The 18,219-nt window shown below is 40.7% G+C and overlaps 1 protein-coding gene across 1 annotated transcript in view; it reads right to left on the minus strand.

Annotated features, from left to right (window-relative positions):
* The window catches only part of pcbp4 (poly(rC) binding protein 4), a gene marked incomplete at both ends in the record, with an annotated part of 104,620 nt that overhangs the window by 75,925 nt on the left and 10,476 nt on the right, over positions 1-18,219 (minus strand). The window lies entirely within an intron of this gene.

An 18,219-nucleotide genomic window follows, 5' to 3' on the forward strand; every position in this document is an offset into this window, starting at 1 on the left:
CTGATATGATTATCTCCCAGATCTGACATGAGTTATCTCCCAGAACTGATATGAGTTATCTCCTATCTCCCAGAACTGATATGAGTTATCTCCTATCTCCCAGAACTGATATGAGTTATCTCCCAGAACTGACATGAGTTATCTCCTATCTCCCAGAACTGATATGAGTTATCTCCTATCTCCCAGAACTGATATGAGTTATCTCCCAGAACTGATATGAGTTATCTCCCAGAACTGACATGAGTTATCTCCCAGAACTGATATGATTATCTCCCAGATCTGACATGAGTTATCTCCCAGAACTGATATGAGTTATCTCCTATCTCCCAGAACTGATATGAGTTATCTCCTATCTCCCAGAACTGATATGAGTTATCTCCCAGAACTGACATGAGTTATCTCCTATCTCCCAGAACTGATATGAGTTATTTGCCAGAACTGATATGAGTTATCTCCCAGAACTGATATGAGTTATCTCCTATCTCCCAGAACTGATATGAGTTATCTCCTATCTCCCAGAACTGACATGAGTTATCTCCCAGAACTAATATGAGTTATCTCCCAGAACTGATATGAGTTATCTCCTATCTCCCAGAACTGATATGAGTTATCTCCCAGAACTGACATGAGTTATCTCCCAGAACTGATATGAGTTATCTCCCAGAACTGACATGAGTTATCTCTCAGAACTGATGAGTTATCTCCAAGAACTGACATGAGTTATCTCCCAGAACTGACATGAGTTATCTTCCAGAACTGACATGAGTTATCTCCCAGAACTGATATGAGTTATCTCCTATCTCCCAGAACTGATATGAGTTATCTCCTATCTCCCAGAACTGATATGAGTTATCTCCCAGAAGTGATATGAGTTATCTCCCAGAACTGACATGAGTTATCTCCCAGAACTGATATGAGTTATCTCCCAGAACTGATATGAGTTATCTCCTATCTCCCAGAACTGATATGAGTTATCTCCCAGAACTGATATGAGTTATCTCCCAGAACTGACATGAGTTATCTCCCAGAACCAATATGATTATCTCCCAGAACTGACATGAGTTATCTCCCAGAACTGACATGAGTTATCTCCCAGAACTGACATGAGTTATCTCCTATCTCCCAGAACTGATATGAGTTATCTCCTATCTCCCAGAACTGATATGAGTTATCTCCCAGAAGTGATATGAGTTATCTCCCAGAACTGACATGAGTTATCTCCCAGAACTGATATGAGTTATCTCCCAGAACTGATATGAGTTATCTCCCAGAACTGATATGAGTTATCTCCTATCTCCCAGAACTGATATGAGTTATCTCCCAGAACTGATATGAGTTATCTCCCAGAACTGACATGAGTTATCTCCCAGAACCAATATGATTATCTCCCAGAACTGACATGAGTTATCTCCCAGAACTGACATGAGTTATCTCCCAGAACTGACATGAGTTATCTCCTATCTCCCAGAACTGATATGAGTTATCTCCTATCTCCCAGAACTGATATGAGTTATCTCCCAGAACTGATATGAGTTATCTCCCAGAACTGACATGAGTTATCTCCCAGAACTGATATGATTATCTCCCAGATCTGACATGAGTTATCTCCCAGAACTGATATAAGTTATCTCCTATCTCCCAGAACTGATATGAGTTATCTCCTATCTCCCAGAACTGATATGAGTTATCTCCCAGAACTGACATGAGTTATCTCCTATCTCCCAGAACTGATATGAGTTATCTGCCAGAACTGATATGAGTTATCTCCCAGAACTGATATGAGTTATCTCCTATCTCCCAGAACTGATATGAGTTATCTCCTATCTCCCAGAACTGACATGAGTTATCTCCCAGAACTAATATGAGTTATCTCCCAGAACTGATATGAGTTATCTCCTATCTCCCAGAACTGATATGAGTTAGCTCCCAGAACTGATATGAGTTATCTCCCAGAACTGACATGAGTTATCTCCCAGAACCAATATGATTATCTCCCAGAACTGACATGAGTTATCTCCCAGAACTGACATGAGTTATCTCCTATCTCCCAGAACTGATATGAGTTATCTCCTATCTCCCAGAACTGATATGAGTTATCTCCCAGAACTGATATGAGTTATCTCCCAGAACTGACATGAGTTATCTCCCAGAACTGATATGATTATCTCCCAGATCTGACATGAGTTATCTCCCAGAACTGATATGAGTTATCTCCTATCTCCCAGAACTGATATGAGTTATCTCCTATCTCCCAGAACTGATATGAGTTATCTCCCAGAACTGACATGAGTTATCTCCTATCTCCCAGAACTGATATGAGTTATTTGCCAGAACTGATATGAGTTATCTCCCAGAACTGATATGAGTTATCTCCTATCTCCCAGAACTGATATGAGTTATCTCCTATCTCCCAGAACTGACATGAGTTATCTCCCAGAACTAATATGAGTTATCTCCCAGAACTGATATGAGTTATCTCCTATCTCCCAGAACTGATATGAGTTATCTCCCAGAACTGACATGAGTTATCTCCCAGAACTGATATGAGTTATCTCCCAGAACTGACATGAGTTATCTCTCAGAACTGATGAGTTATCTCCAAGAACTGACATGAGTTATCTCCCAGAACTGACATGAGTTATCTTCCAGAACTGACATGAGTTATCTCCCAGAACTGATATGAGTTATCTCCTATCTCCCAGAACTGATATGAGTTATCTCCTATCTCCCAGAACTGATATAAGTTATCTCCCAGAAGTGATATGAGTTATCTCCCAGAACTGACATGAGTTATCTCCCAGAACTGATATGAGTTATCTCCCAGAACTGATATGAGTTATCTCCCAGAACTGATATGAGTTATCTCCTATCTCCCAGAACTGATATGAGTTATCTCCCAGAACTGATATGAGTTATCTCCCAGAACTGACATGAGTTATCTCCCAGAACCAATATGATTATCTCCCAGAACTGACATGAGTTATCTCCCAGAACTGACATGAGTTATCTCCCAGAACTGACATGAGTTATCTCCTATCTCCCAGAACTGATATGAGTTATCTCCTATCTCCCAGAACTGATATGAGTTATCTCCCAGAAGTGATATGAGTTATCTCCCAGAACTGACATGAGTTATCTCCCAGAACTGATATGAGTTATCTCCCAGAACTGATATGAGTTATCTCCCAGAACTGATATGATTTATCTCCTATCTCCCAGAACTGATATGAGTTATCTCCCAGAACTGATATGAGTTATCTCCCAGAACTGACATGAGTTATCTCCCAGAACCAATATGATTATCTCCCAGAACTGACATGAGTTATCTCCCAGAACTGACATGAGTTATCTCCCAGAACTGACATGAGTTATCTCCTATCTCCCAGAACTGATATGAGTTATCTCCTATCTCCCAGAACTGATATGAGTTATCTCCCAGAACTGATATGAGTTATCTCCCAGAACTGACATGAGTTATCTCCCAGAACTGATATGATTATCTCCCAGATCTGACATGAGTTATCTCCCAGAACTGATATAAGTTATCTCCTATCTCCCAGAACTGATATGAGTTATCTCCTATCTCCCAGAACTGATATGAGTTATCTCCCAGAACTGACATGAGTTATCTCCTATCTCCCAGAACTGATATGAGTTATCTGCCAGAACTGATATGAGTTATCTCCCAGAACTGATATGAGTTATTTCCTATCTCCCAGAACTGATATGAGTTATCTCCTATCTCCCAGAACTGACATGAGTTATCTCCCAGAACTGATATGAGTTATCTCCTATCTCCCAGAACTGATATGAGTTATCTCCCAGAACTGACATGAGTTATCTCCCAGAACTGATATGAGTTATCTCCCAGAACTGATATGAGTTATCTCCCAGAACTGATATGAGTTATCTCCTATCTCCCAGAACTGATATGAGTTAGCTCCCAGAACTGATATGAGTTATCTCCCAGAACTGACATGAGTTATCTCCCAGAACCAATATGATTATCTCCCAGAACTGACATGAGTTATCTCCCAGAACTGACATGAGTTATCTCCTATCTCCCAGAACTGATATGAGTTATCTCCTATCTCCCAGAACTGATATGAGTTATCTCCCAGAACTGATATGAGTTATCTCCCAGAACTGACATGAGTTATCTCCCAGAACTGATATGATTATCTCCCAGATCTGACATGAGTTATCTCCCAGAACTGATATGAGTTATCTCCTATCTCCCAGAACTGATATGAGTTATCTCCTATCTCCCAGAACTGATATGAGTTATCTCCCAGAACTGACATGAGTTATCTCCTATCTCCCAGAACTGATATGAGTTATTTGCCAGAACTGATATGAGTTATCTCCCAGAACTGATATGAGTTATCTCCTATCTCCCAGAACTGATATGAGTTATCTCCTATCTCCCAGAACTGACATGAGTTATCTCCCAGAACTAATATGAGTTATCTCCCAGAACTGATATGAGTTATCTCCTATCTCCCAGAACTGATATGAGTTATCTCCCAGAACTGACATGAGTTATCTCCCAGAACTGATATGAGTTATCTCCCAGAACTGACATGAGTTATCTCTCAGAACTGATGAGTTATCTCCAAGAACTGACATGAGTTATCTCCCAGAACTGACATGAGTTATCTTCCAGAACTGACATGAGTTATCTCCCAGAACTGATATGAGTTATCTCCTATCTCCCAGAACTGATATGAGTTATCTCCTATCTCCCAGAACTGATATGAGTTATCTCCCAGAACTGATATGAGTTATCTCCTATCTCCCAGAACTGATATGAGTTATCTCCCAGAACTGATATGAGTTATCTCCCAGAACTGACATGAGTTATCTCCCAGAACCAATATGATTATCTCCCAGAACTGACATGAGTTATCTCCCAGAACTGACATGAGTTATCTCCCAGAACTGACATGAGTTATCTCCTATCTCCCAGAACTGATATGAGTTATCTCCTATCTCCCAGAACTGATATGAGTTATCTCCCAGAAGTGATATGAGTTATCTCCCAGAACTGACATGAGTTATCTCCCAGAACTGATATGAGTTATCTCCCAGAACTGATATGAGTTATCTCCCAGAACTGATATGAGTTATCTCCTATCTCCCAGAACGGATATGAGTTATCTCCCAGAACTGATATGAGTTATCTCCCAGAACTGACATGAGTTATCTCCTATCTCCCAGAACTGACATGAGTTATCTCCCAGAACTAATATGAGTTATCTCCCAGAACTGATATGAGTTATCTCCCAGAACTGACATGAGTTATCTCTCAGAACTGATGAGTTATCTCCAAGAACTGACATGAGTTATCTCCCAGAACTGACATGAGTTATCTTCCAGAACTGACATGAGTTATCTCCCAGAACTGATATGAGTTATCTCCTATCTCCCAGAACTGACATGAGTTATCTTCCAGAACTGACATGAGTTATCTCCCAGAACTGATATGAGTTATCTCCTATCTCCCAGAACTGATATGAGTTATCTCCTATCTCCCAGAACTGACATGAGTTATCTCCCAGAACTAATATGAGTTATCTCCCAGAACTGATATGAGTTATCTCCTATCTCCCAGAACTGATATGAGTTATCTCCCAGAACTGACATGAGTTATCTCCCAGAACTGATATGAGTTATCTCCAAGAACTGACATGAGTTATCTCCCAGAACTGACATGAGTTATCTTCCAGAACTGACATGAGTTATCTCCCAGAACTGATATGAGTTATCTCCTATCTCCCAGAACTGATATGAGTTATCTCCCAGAACTGATATGAGTTATCTCCCAGAACTGACATGAGTTATCTCCCAGAACTGATATGAGTTATCTCCCAGAACTGACATGAGTTATCTCTCAGAACTGATGAGTTATCTCCAAGAACTGATATGAGTTATCTCCCAGAACTGATATGAGTTATCTCCCAGAACTGATATGAGTTATCTCCCAGAACTGATATGAGTTATCTCCTATCTCCCAGAACTGATATGAGTTATCTCCCAGAACTGATATGAGTTATCTCCCAGAACTGACATGAGTTATCTCCCAGAACCGATATGATTATCTCCCAGAACTGACATGAGTTATCTCCCAGAACTGACATGAGTTATCTCCCAGAACTGACATGAGTTATCTCCTATCTCCCAGAACTGATATGAGTTATCTCCCAGAACTGATATGAGTTATCTCCTATCTCCCAGAACTGATATGAGTTATCTCCCAGAACTGATATGAGTTATCTCCCAGAACTGATATGATTATCTCCCAGATCTGACATTAGTTATCTCCCAGAACTGTTATGAGTTATCTCCTATCTCCCAGAACTGATATGAGTTATCTCCTATCTCCCAGAACTGATATGAGTTATCTCCCAGAACTGACATGAGTTATCTCCTATCTCCCAGAACTGATATGAGTTATTTGCCAGAACTGATATGAGTTATCTCCCAGAACTGATATGAGTTATCTCCTATCTCCCAGAACTGATATGAGTTATCTCCTATCTCCCAGAACTGACATGAGTTATCTCCCAGAACTAATATGAGTTATCTCCCAGAACTGATATGAGTTATCTCTTATCTCCCAGAACTGATATGAGTTATCTCCCAGAACTGACATGAGTTATCTCCCAGAACTGATATGAGTTATCTCCCAGAACTGACATGAGTTATCTCTCAGAACTGATGAGTTATCTCCAAGAACTGACATGAGTTATCTCCCAGAACTGACATGAGTTATCTTCCAGAACTGACATGAGTTATCTCCCAGAACTGATATGAGTTATCTCCTATCTCCCAGAACTGATATGAGTTATCTCCCAGAACTGATATGAGTTATCTCCCAGAACTGATATGAGTTATCTCCTATCTCCCAGAACTGATATGAGTTATCTCCTATCTCTCAGAACTGACATGAGTTATCTCCCAGAACTGACATGAGTTATCTCCCAGAACTGACATGAGTTATCTCCTATCTCCCAGAACTGATATGAGTTATCTCCCAGAACTGATATGAGTTATCTCCTATCTCCCAGAACTGACATGAGTTATCTCCCAGAACTGACATGAGTTATCTCCTATCTCCCAGAACTGATATGAGTTATCTCCCAAAACTGACATGAGTTATCTCCCAGAACTGATATGAGTTATCTCCCATCTCCCAGAACTGATATGAGTTATCTCCTATCTCCCAGAACTGATATGAGTTATCTCCCAGAACTGATATGAGTTATCTCCCAGAACTGACATGAGTTATCTCCCAGAACTGATATGAGTTATCTCCCAGAACTGACATGAGTTATCTCTCAGAACTGATGAGTTATCTCCAAGAACTGATATGAGTTATCTCCCAGAACTGATATGAGTTATCTCCCAGAACTGATATGAGTTATCTCCCAGAACTGATATGAGTTATCTCCTATCTCCCAGAACTGATATGAGTTATCTCCCAGAACTGATATGAGTTATCTCCCAGAACTGACATGAGTTATCTCCCAGAACCGATATGATTATCTCCCAGAACTGACATGAGTTATCTCCCAGAACTGACATGAGTTATCTCCCAGAACTGACATGAGTTATCTCCTATCTCCCAGAACTGATATGAGTTATCTCCCAGAACTGATATGAGTTATCTCCTATCTCCCAGAACTGATATGAGTTATCTCCCAGAACTGATATGAGTTATCTCCCAGAACTGATATGATTATCTCCCAGATCTGACATTAGTTATCTCCCAGAACTGTTATGAGTTATCTCCTATCTCCCAGAACTGATATGAGTTATCTCCTATCTCCCAGAACTGATATGAGTTATCTCCCAGAACTGACATGAGTTATCTCCTATCTCCCAGAACTGATATGAGTTATTTGCCAGAACTGATATGAGTTATCTCCCAGAACTGATATGAGTTATCTCCTATCTCCCAGAACTGATATGAGTTATCTCCTATCTCCCAGAACTGACATGAGTTATCTCCCAGAACTAATATGAGTTATCTCCCAGAACTGATATGAGTTATCTCTTATCTCCCAGAACTGATATGAGTTATCTCCCAGAACTGACATGAGTTATCTCCCAGAACTGATATGAGTTATCTCCCAGAACTGACATGAGTTATCTCTCAGAACTGATGAGTTATCTCCAAGAACTGACATGAGTTATCTCCCAGAACTGACATGAGTTATCTTCCAGAACTGACATGAGTTATCTCCCAGAACTGATATGAGTTATCTCCTATCTCCCAGAACTGATATGAGTTATCTCCCAGAACTGATATGAGTTATCTCCCAGAACTGATATGAGTTATCTCCTATCTCCCAGAACTGATATGAGTTATCTCCTATCTCTCAGAACTGACATGAGTTATCTCCCAGAACTGACATGAGTTATCTCCCAGAACTGACATGAGTTATCTCCTATCTCCCAGAACTGATATGAGTTATCTCCCAGAACTGATATGAGTTATCTCCTATCTCCCAGAACTGACATGAGTTATCTCCCAGAACTGACATGAGTTATCTCCTATCTCCCAGAACTGATATGAGTTATCTCCCAAAACTGACATGAGTTATCTCCCAGAACTGATATGAGTTATCTCCCATCTCCCAGAACTGATATGAGTTATCTCCTATCTCCCAGAACTGACATGAGTTATCTCCCAGAACTGATATGAGTTATCTCCCAGAACTGACATGAGTTATCTCTCAGAACTGATGAGTTATCTCCAAGAACTGACATGAGTTATCTCCCAGAACTGACATGAGTTATCTTCCAGAACTGACATGAGTTATCTCCCAGAACTGATATGAGTTATCTCCTATCTCCCAGAACTGATATGAGTTATCTCCTATCTCCCAGAACTGATATGAGTTATCTCCCAGAACTGATATGAGTTATCTCCCAGAACTGACATGAGTTATCTCCCAGAACTGATATGAGTTATCTCCCAGAACTGATATGAGTTATCTCCCAGAACTGATATGAGTTATCTCCCAGAACTGATATGAGTTATCTCCCAGAACTGACATGAGTTATCTCCCAGAACCAATATGATTATCTCCCAGAACTGACATGAGTTATCTCCCAGAACTGACATGAGTTATCTCCCAGAACTGACATGAGTTATCTCCTATCTCCCAGAACTGATATGAGTTATCTCCTATCTCCCAGAACTGATATGAGTTATCTCCCAGAACTGACATGAGTTATCTCCCAGAACTGATATGATTATCTCCCAGATCTGACATGAGTTATCTCCCAGAACTGATATGAGTTATCTCCTATCTCCCAGAACTGATATGAGTTATCTCCTATCTCCCAGAACTGATATGAGTTATCTCCCAGAACTGACATGAGTTATCTCCTATCTCCCAGAACTGATATGAGTTATCTGCCAGAACTGATATGAGTTATCTCCCAGAACTGATATGAGTTATCTCCTATCTCCCAGAACTGATATGAGTTATCTCCTATCTCCCAGAACTGACATGAGTTATCTCCCAGAACTAATATGAGTTATCTCCCAGAACTGATATGAGTTATCTCCTATCTCCCAGAACTGATATGAGTTATCTCCCAGAACTGACATGAGTTATCTCCTATCTCCCAGAACTGATATGAGTTATCTCCTATCTCCCAGAACTGATATGAGTTATCTCCCAGAAGTGATATGAGTTATCTCCCAGAACTGACATGAGTTATCTCCCAGAACTGATATGAGTTATCTCCCAGAACTGATATGAGTTATCTCCCAGAACTGATATGAGTTATCTCCTATCTCCCAGAACTGATATGAGTTATCTCCCAGAACTGATATGAGTTATCTCCCAGAACTGACATGAGTTATCTCCCAGAACCAATATGATTATCTCCCAGAACTGACATGAGTTATCTCCCAGAACTGACATGAGTTATCTCCCAGAACTGACATGAGTTATCTCCTATCTCCCAGAACTGATATGAGTTATCTCCTATCTCCCAGAACTGATATGAGTTATCTCCCAGAACTGATATGAGTTATCTCCCAGAACTGACATGAGTTATCTCCCAGAACTGATATGATTATCTCCCAGATCTGACATGAGTTATCTCCCAGAACTGATATAAGTTATCTCCTATCTCCCAGAACTGATATGAGTTATCTCCTATCTCCCAGAACTGATATGAGTTATCTCCCAGAACTGACATGAGTTATCTCCTATCTCCCAGAACTGATATGAGTTATCTGCCAGAACTGATATGAGTTATCTCCCAGAACTGATATGAGTTATCTCCTATCTCCCAGAACTGATATGAGTTATCTCCTATCTCCCAGAACTGACATGAGTTATCTCCCAGAACTAATATGAGTTATCTCCCAGAACTGATATGAGTTATCTCCTATCTCCCAGAACTGATATGAGTTATCTCCCAGAACTGACATGAGTTATCTCCCAGAACTGATATGAGTTATCTCCAAGAACTGACATGAGTTATCTCCCAGAACTGACATGAGTTATCTTCCAGAACTGACATGAGTTATCTCCCAGAACTGATATGAGTTATCTCCTATCTCCCAGAACTGATATGAGTTATCTCCCAGAACTGATATGAGTTATCTCCCAGAACTGACATGAGTTATCTCCCAGAACTGATATGAGTTATCTCCCAGAACTGACATGAGTTATCTCTCAGAACTGATGAGTTATCTCCAAGAACTGATATGAGTTATCTCCCAGAACTGATATGAGTTATCTCCCAGAACTGATATGAGTTATCTCCCAGAACTGATATGAGTTATCTCCTATCTCCCAGAACTGATATGAGTTATCTCCCAGAACTGATATGAGTTATCTCCCAGAACTGACATGAGTTATCTCCCAGAACCGATATGATTATCTCCCAGAACTGACATGAGTTATCTCCCAGAACTGACATGAGTTATCTCCCAGAACTGACATGAGTTATCTCCTATCTCCCAGAACTGATATGAGTTATCTCCCAGAACTGATATGAGTTATCTCCTATCTCCCAGAACTGATATGAGTTATCTCCCAGAACTGATATGAGTTATCTCCCAGAACTGATATGATTATCTCCCAGATCTGACATTAGTTATCTCCCAGAACTGTTATGAGTTATCTCCTATCTCCCAGAACTGATATGAGTTATCTCCTATCTCCCAGAACTGATATGAGTTATCTCCCAGAACTGACATGAGTTATCTCCTATCTCCCAGAACTGATATGAGTTATTTGCCAGAACTGATATGAGTTATCTCCCAGAACTGATATGAGTTATCTCCTATCTCCCAGAACTGATATGAGTTATCTCCTATCTCCCAGAACTGACATGAGTTATCTCCCAGAACTAATATGAGTTATCTCCCAGAACTGATATGAGTTATCTCTTATCTCCCAGAACTGATATGAGTTATCTCCCAGAACTGACATGAGTTATCTCCCAGAACTGATATGAGTTATCTCCCAGAACTGACATGAGTTATCTCTCAGAACTGATGAGTTATCTCCAAGAACTGACATGAGTTATCTCCCAGAACTGACATGAGTTATCTTCCAGAACTGACATGAGTTATCTCCCAGAACTGATATGAGTTATCTCCTATCTCCCAGAACTGATATGAGTTATCTCCCAGAACTGATATGAGTTATCTCCCAGAACTGATATGAGTTATCTCCTATCTCCCAGAACTGATATGAGTTATCTCCTATCTCTCAGAACTGACATGAGTTATCTCCCAGAACTGACATGAGTTATCTCCCAGAACTGACATGAGTTATCTCCTATCTCCCAGAACTGATATGAGTTATCTCCCAGAACTGATATGAGTTATCTCCTATCTCCCAGAACTGACATGAGTTATCTCCCAGAACTGACATGAGTTATCTCCTATCTCCCAGAACTGATATGAGTTATCTCCCAAAACTGACATGAGTTATCTCCCAGAACTGATATGAGTTATCTCCCATCTCCCAGAACTGATATGAGTTATCTCCTATCTCCCAGAACTGACATGAGTTATCTCCCAGAACTGATATGAGTTATCTCCCAGAACTGACATGAGTTATCTCTCAGAACTGATGAGTTATCTCCAAGAACTGACATGAGTTATCTCCCAGAACTGACATGAGTTATCTTCCAGAACTGACATGAGTTATCTCCCAGAACTGATATGAGTTATCTCCTATCTCCCAGAACTGATATGAGTTATCTCCTATCTCCCAGAACTGATATGAGTTATCTCCCAGAACTGATATGAGTTATCTCCCAGAACTGACATGAGTTATCTCCCAGAACTGATATGAGTTATCTCCCAGAACTGATATGAGTTATCTCCCAGAACTGATATGAGTTATCTCCTATCTCCCAGAACTGATATGAGTTATCTCCCAGAACTGATATGAGTTATCTCCCAGAACTGACATGAGTTATCTCCCAGAACCAATATGATTATCTCCCAGAACTGACATGAGTTATCTCCCAGAACTGACATGAGTTATCTCCCAGAACTGACATGAGTTATCTCCTATCTCCCAGAACTGATATGAGTTATCTCCTATCTCCCAGAACTGATATGAGTTATCTCCCAGAACTGACATGAGTTATCTCCCAGAACTGATATGATTATCTCCCAGATCTGACATGAGTTATCTCCCAGAACTGATATGAGTTATCTCCTATCTCCCAGAACTGATATGAGTTATCTCCTATCTCCCAGAACTGATATGAGTTATCTCCCAGAACTGACATGAGTTATCTCCTATCTCCCAGAACTGATATGAGTTATCTGCCAGAACTGATATGAGTTATCTCCCAGAACTGATATGAGTTATCTCCTATCTCCCAGAACTGATATGAGTTATCTCCTATCTCCCAGAACTGACATGAGTTATCTCCCAGAACTAATATGAGTTATCTCCCAGAACTGATATGAGTTATCTCCTATCTCCCAGAACTGATATGAGTTATCTCCCAGAACTGACATGAGTTATCTCCCAGAACTAATATGAGTTATCTCCAAGAACTGACATGAGTTATCTCCCAGAACTGACATGAGTTATCTTCCAGAACTGACATGAGTTATCTCCCAGAACTGATATGAGTTATCTCCTATCTCCCAGAACTGACATGAGTTATCTCCCAGAACTAATATGAGTTATCTCCCAGAACTGATATGAGTTATCTCCTATCTCCCAGAACTGATATGAGTTATCTCCCAGAACTGACATGAGTTATCTCCCAGAACTGATATGAGTTATCTCCAAGAACTGACATGAGTTATCTCCCAGAACTGACATGAGTTATCTTCCAGAACTGACATGAGTTATCTCCCAGAACTGATATGAGTTATCTCCTATCTCCCAGAACTGATATGAGTTATCTCCCAGAACTGATATGAGTTATCTCCCAGAACTGACATGAGTTATCTCCCAGAACTGATATGAGTTATCTCCCAGAACTGACATGAGTTATCTCTCAGAACTGATGAGTTATCTCCAAGAACTGATATGAGTTATCTCCCAGAACTGATATGAGTTATCTCCCAGAACTGATATGAGTTATCTCCCAGAACTGATATGAGTTATCTCCTATCTCCCAGAACTGATATGAGTTATCTCCCAGAACTGATATGAGTTATCTCCCAGAACTGACATGAGTTATCTCCCAGAACCGATATGATTATCTCCCAGAACTGACATGAGTTATCTCCCAGAACTGACATGAGTTATCTCCTATCTCCCAGAACTGATATGAGTTATCTCCCAGAACTGATATGAGTTATCTCCTATCTCCCAGAACTGATATGAGTTATCTCCCAGAACTGATATGAGTTATCTCCCAGAACTGACATGAGTTATCTCCCAGAACTGATATGATTATCTCCCAGATCTGACATGAGTTATCTCCCAGAACTGATATGAGTTATCTCCTATCTCCCAGAACTGATATGAGTTATCTCCTATCTCCCAGAACTGATATGAGTTATCTCCCAGAACTGACATGAGTTATCTCCTATCTCCCAGAACTGATATGAGTTATTTGCCAGAACTGATATGAGTTATCTCCCAGAACTGATATGAGTTATCTCCTATCTCCCAGAACTGATATGAGTTATCTCCTATCTCCCACAACTGACATGACTTATCTCCCAGAACTAATATGAGTTATCTCCCAGAACTGATATGAGTTATCTCTTATCTCCCAGAACTGATATGAGTTATCTCCCAGAACTGACATGAGTTATCTCCCAGAACTGATATGAGTTATCTCCCAGAACTGACATGAGTTATCTCTCAGAACTGATGAGTTATCTCCAAGAACTGACATGAGTTATCTCCCAGAACTGACATGAGTTATCTTCCAGAACTGACATGAGTTATCTCCCAGAACTGATATGAGTTATCTCCTATCTCCCAGAACTGATATGAGTTATCTCCCAGAACTGATATGAGTTATCTCCCAGAACTGATATGAGTTATCTCCCAGAACTGACATGAGTTATCTCCTATCTCCCAGAACTGATATGAGTTATCTGCCAGAACTGATATGAGTTATCTCCCAGAACTGATATGAGTTATCTCCTATCTCCCAGAACTGATATGAGTTATCTCCTATCTCCCAGAACTGACATGAGTTATCTCCCAGAACTAATATGAGTTATCTCCCAGAACTGATATGAGTTATCTCCTATCTCCCAGAACTGATATGAGTTATCTCCCAGAACTGACATGAGTTATCTCCCAGAACTGATATGAGTTATCTCCAAGAACTGACATGAGTTATCTCCCAGAACTGACATGAGTTATCTTCCAGAACTGACATGAGTTATCTCCCAGAACTGATATGAGTTATCTCCTATCTCCCAGAACTGACATGAGTTATCTCCCAGAACTAATATGAGTTATCTCCCAGAACTGATATGAGTTATCTCCTATCTCCCAGAACTGATATGAGTTATCTCCCAGAACTGACATGAGTTATCTCCCAGAACTGATATGAGTTATCTCCAAGAACTGACATGAGTTATCTCCCAGAACTGACATGAGTTATCTTCCAGAACTGACATGAGTTATCTCCCAGAACTGATATGAGTTATCTCCTATCTCCCAGAACTGATATGAGTTATCTCCCAGAACTGATATGAGTTATCTCCCAGAACTGACATGAGTTATCTCCCAGAACTGATATGAGTTATCTCCCAGAACTGACATGAGTTATCTCTCAGAACTGATGAGTTATCTCCAAGAACTGATATGAGTTATCTCCCAGAACTGATATGAGTTATCTCCCAGAACTGATATGAGTTATCTCCCAGAACTGATATGAGTTATCTCCTATCTCCCAGAACTGATATGAGTTATCTCCCAGAACTGATATGAGTTATCTCCCAGAACTGACATGAGTTATCTCCCAGAACCGATATGATTATCTCCCAGAACTGACATGAGTTATCTCCCAGAACTGACATGAGTTATCTCCTATCTCCCAGAACTGATATGAGTTATCTCCCAGAACTGATATGAGTTATCTCCTATCTCCCAGAACTGATATGAGTTATCTCCCAGAACTGATATGAGTTATCTCCCAGAACTGACATGAGTTATCTCCCAGAACTGATATGATTATCTCCCAGATCTGACATGAGTTATCTACCAGAACTGATATGAGTTATCTCCTATCTCCCAGAACTGATATGAGTTATCTCCTATCTCCCAGAACTGATATGAGTTATCTCCCAGAACTGACATGAGTTATCTCCTATCTCCCAGAACTGATATGAGTTATTTGCCAGAACTGATATGAGTTATCTCCCAGAACTGATATGAGTTATCTCCTATCTCCCAGAACTGATATGAGTTATCTCCTATCTCCCACAACTGACATGACTTATCTCCCAGAACTAATATGAGTTATCTCCCAGAACTGATATGAGTTATCTCTTATCTCCCAGAACTGATATGAGTTATCTCCCAGAACTGACATGAGTTATCTCCCAGAACTGATATGAGTTATCTCCCAGAACTGACATGAGTTATCTCTCAGAACTGATGAGTTATCTCCAAGAACTGACATGAGTTATCTCCCAGAACTGACATGAGTTATCTTCCAGAACTGACATGAGTTATCTCCCAGAACTGATATGAGTTATCTCCTATCTCCCAGAACTGATATGAGTTATCTCCCAGAACTGATATGAGTTATCTCCCAGAACTGATATGAGTTATCTCCTATCTCCCAGAACTGATATGAGTTATCTCCTATCTCTCAGAACTGACATGAGTTATCTCCCAGAACTGACATGAGTTATCTCCCAGAACTGACATGAGTTATCTCCTATCTCCCAGAACTGATATGAGTTATCTCCCAGAACTGATATGAGTTATCTCCTATCTCCCAGAACTGACATGAGTTATCTCCCAGAACTGACATGAGTTATCTCCTATCTCCCAGAACTGATATGAGTTATCTCCCAAAACTGACATGAGTTATCTCCCAGAACTGATATGAGTTATCTCCCATCTCCCAGAACTGATATGAGTTATCTCCTATCTCCCAGAACTGATATGAGTTATCTCCCAGAACTGATATGAGTTATCTCCCAGAACTGATATGAGTTATCTCCTATCTCCCAGAACTGATATGAGTTATCTCCTATCTCCCAGAACTGACATGAGTTATCTCCCAGAACTGATATGAGTTATCTCCCAGAACTGACATGAGTTATCTCCCAGAACTGATATGAGTTATCTCCCAGAACTGATATGAGTTATCTCCTATCTCCCAGAACTGACATGAGTTATCTCCCAGAACTGATATGAGTTATCTCCCAGAACTGACATGAGTTATCTCCCAGAACTGATATGAGTTATCTCCCAGAACTGACATGAGTTATCTCCCAGAACTGATATGAGTTATCTCCCAATTCCCAGAACTTATATGAGTTATCTCCTATCTCCCAGAACTGATATGAGTTATCTCCCATAACTGATATGAGTTATCTCCCAGAACTGATGCATACATTCTCTTGCTCAGCAGCTTAGCACTGTCAGACACATTGTTATCTTTTTAAGGAACACTGATTCATCTAACCTTTATTCATGCAAGCAGATCCTAACTATACCCAGGGATGGAACTTACTAATGTCTGACCCCAGCCAGCCGGGCCAATGAACTAGCAATCAATTGGCCTACTGGCCCGGCCTCTTGTTTGCCTCACAGGCTAGTAGGGCCTTTTGTTTCGAGATACAACATTAAAAAAGCAAACTACTATCCCTCCCGACTATCCGTGCTCATAGGATTCCACATCCTTTCCCTCTGTGCCCCCTAACCCTAACCCTGGTCCTGCTGTCCACATCTGTGTGCTGTATGACAAATAAAGATTATATCTATCTATCTAGGCCCCTCAGACGAGGGCCCAAACAACTACTAGTCCTGCAGTCACCCCTCTCCTTATTTACACCTGACCCTAGCCCTGACCCTAGCCCTAACCCTAGCCCTCTCCTAACCCCTCAGCTGAGGGCCCAAACAACTACTAGTCCTGCAGTTCCCCCTCTCCTTAATTAAACCTGACCCTAGCCCTGACCCTAGCCCTAACCATAGCCCTAGCCCCACTTGGGCTACATGTGAAATGTAAATAGCAAAGGCTTGTCTGGCTGCCCATCAGCACGGAGCGGGCTGCGTGATCTGAATGAGTATTGCTCCAGGCGTTCTTCTTCTCCTTGTCAAATGCAACCCAAACTTTATGTCATCTGCAAATATAAAGATGACACTCTATCAAGGGGGTTTTGGGGAATGCACTCAGCATTCTGCCAGCAAATCTCTTGAGCGCTGCTGAAGAATATTAAGTATATACTTTATTTCCTCAAGTACTGTATCCCTGCTAATAACTGCTCACACTCAAAATAAATTGTGTATGAAAATATAGGGCAATTTTGTTCCTTCTCTCTCTTGCTCTCTCTTTCACACACACACACACACACACACACACACACACACACACACACACACACACACACATCTCACATCAGGATTACAGAGGATTAAATGTCACCCCCTAGATTTAATTTCTGAATATGCAATGTGTCTTAATAGCTGTGAACAATCAAATCCTCTCTCCTTCCAATCCTAAACCCAGCTCTCTGCTCCTGGCTGTCTGGCACATCAGGGAGGAGTTAGGGCTAGG

The sequence above is a fragment of the Borostomias antarcticus genome (assembly GCF_949987555.1).
Source record: "Borostomias antarcticus genome assembly, chromosome: 11".
Taxonomy (NCBI): Eukaryota; Metazoa; Chordata; class Actinopteri; order Stomiiformes; family Stomiidae; genus Borostomias; species Borostomias antarcticus.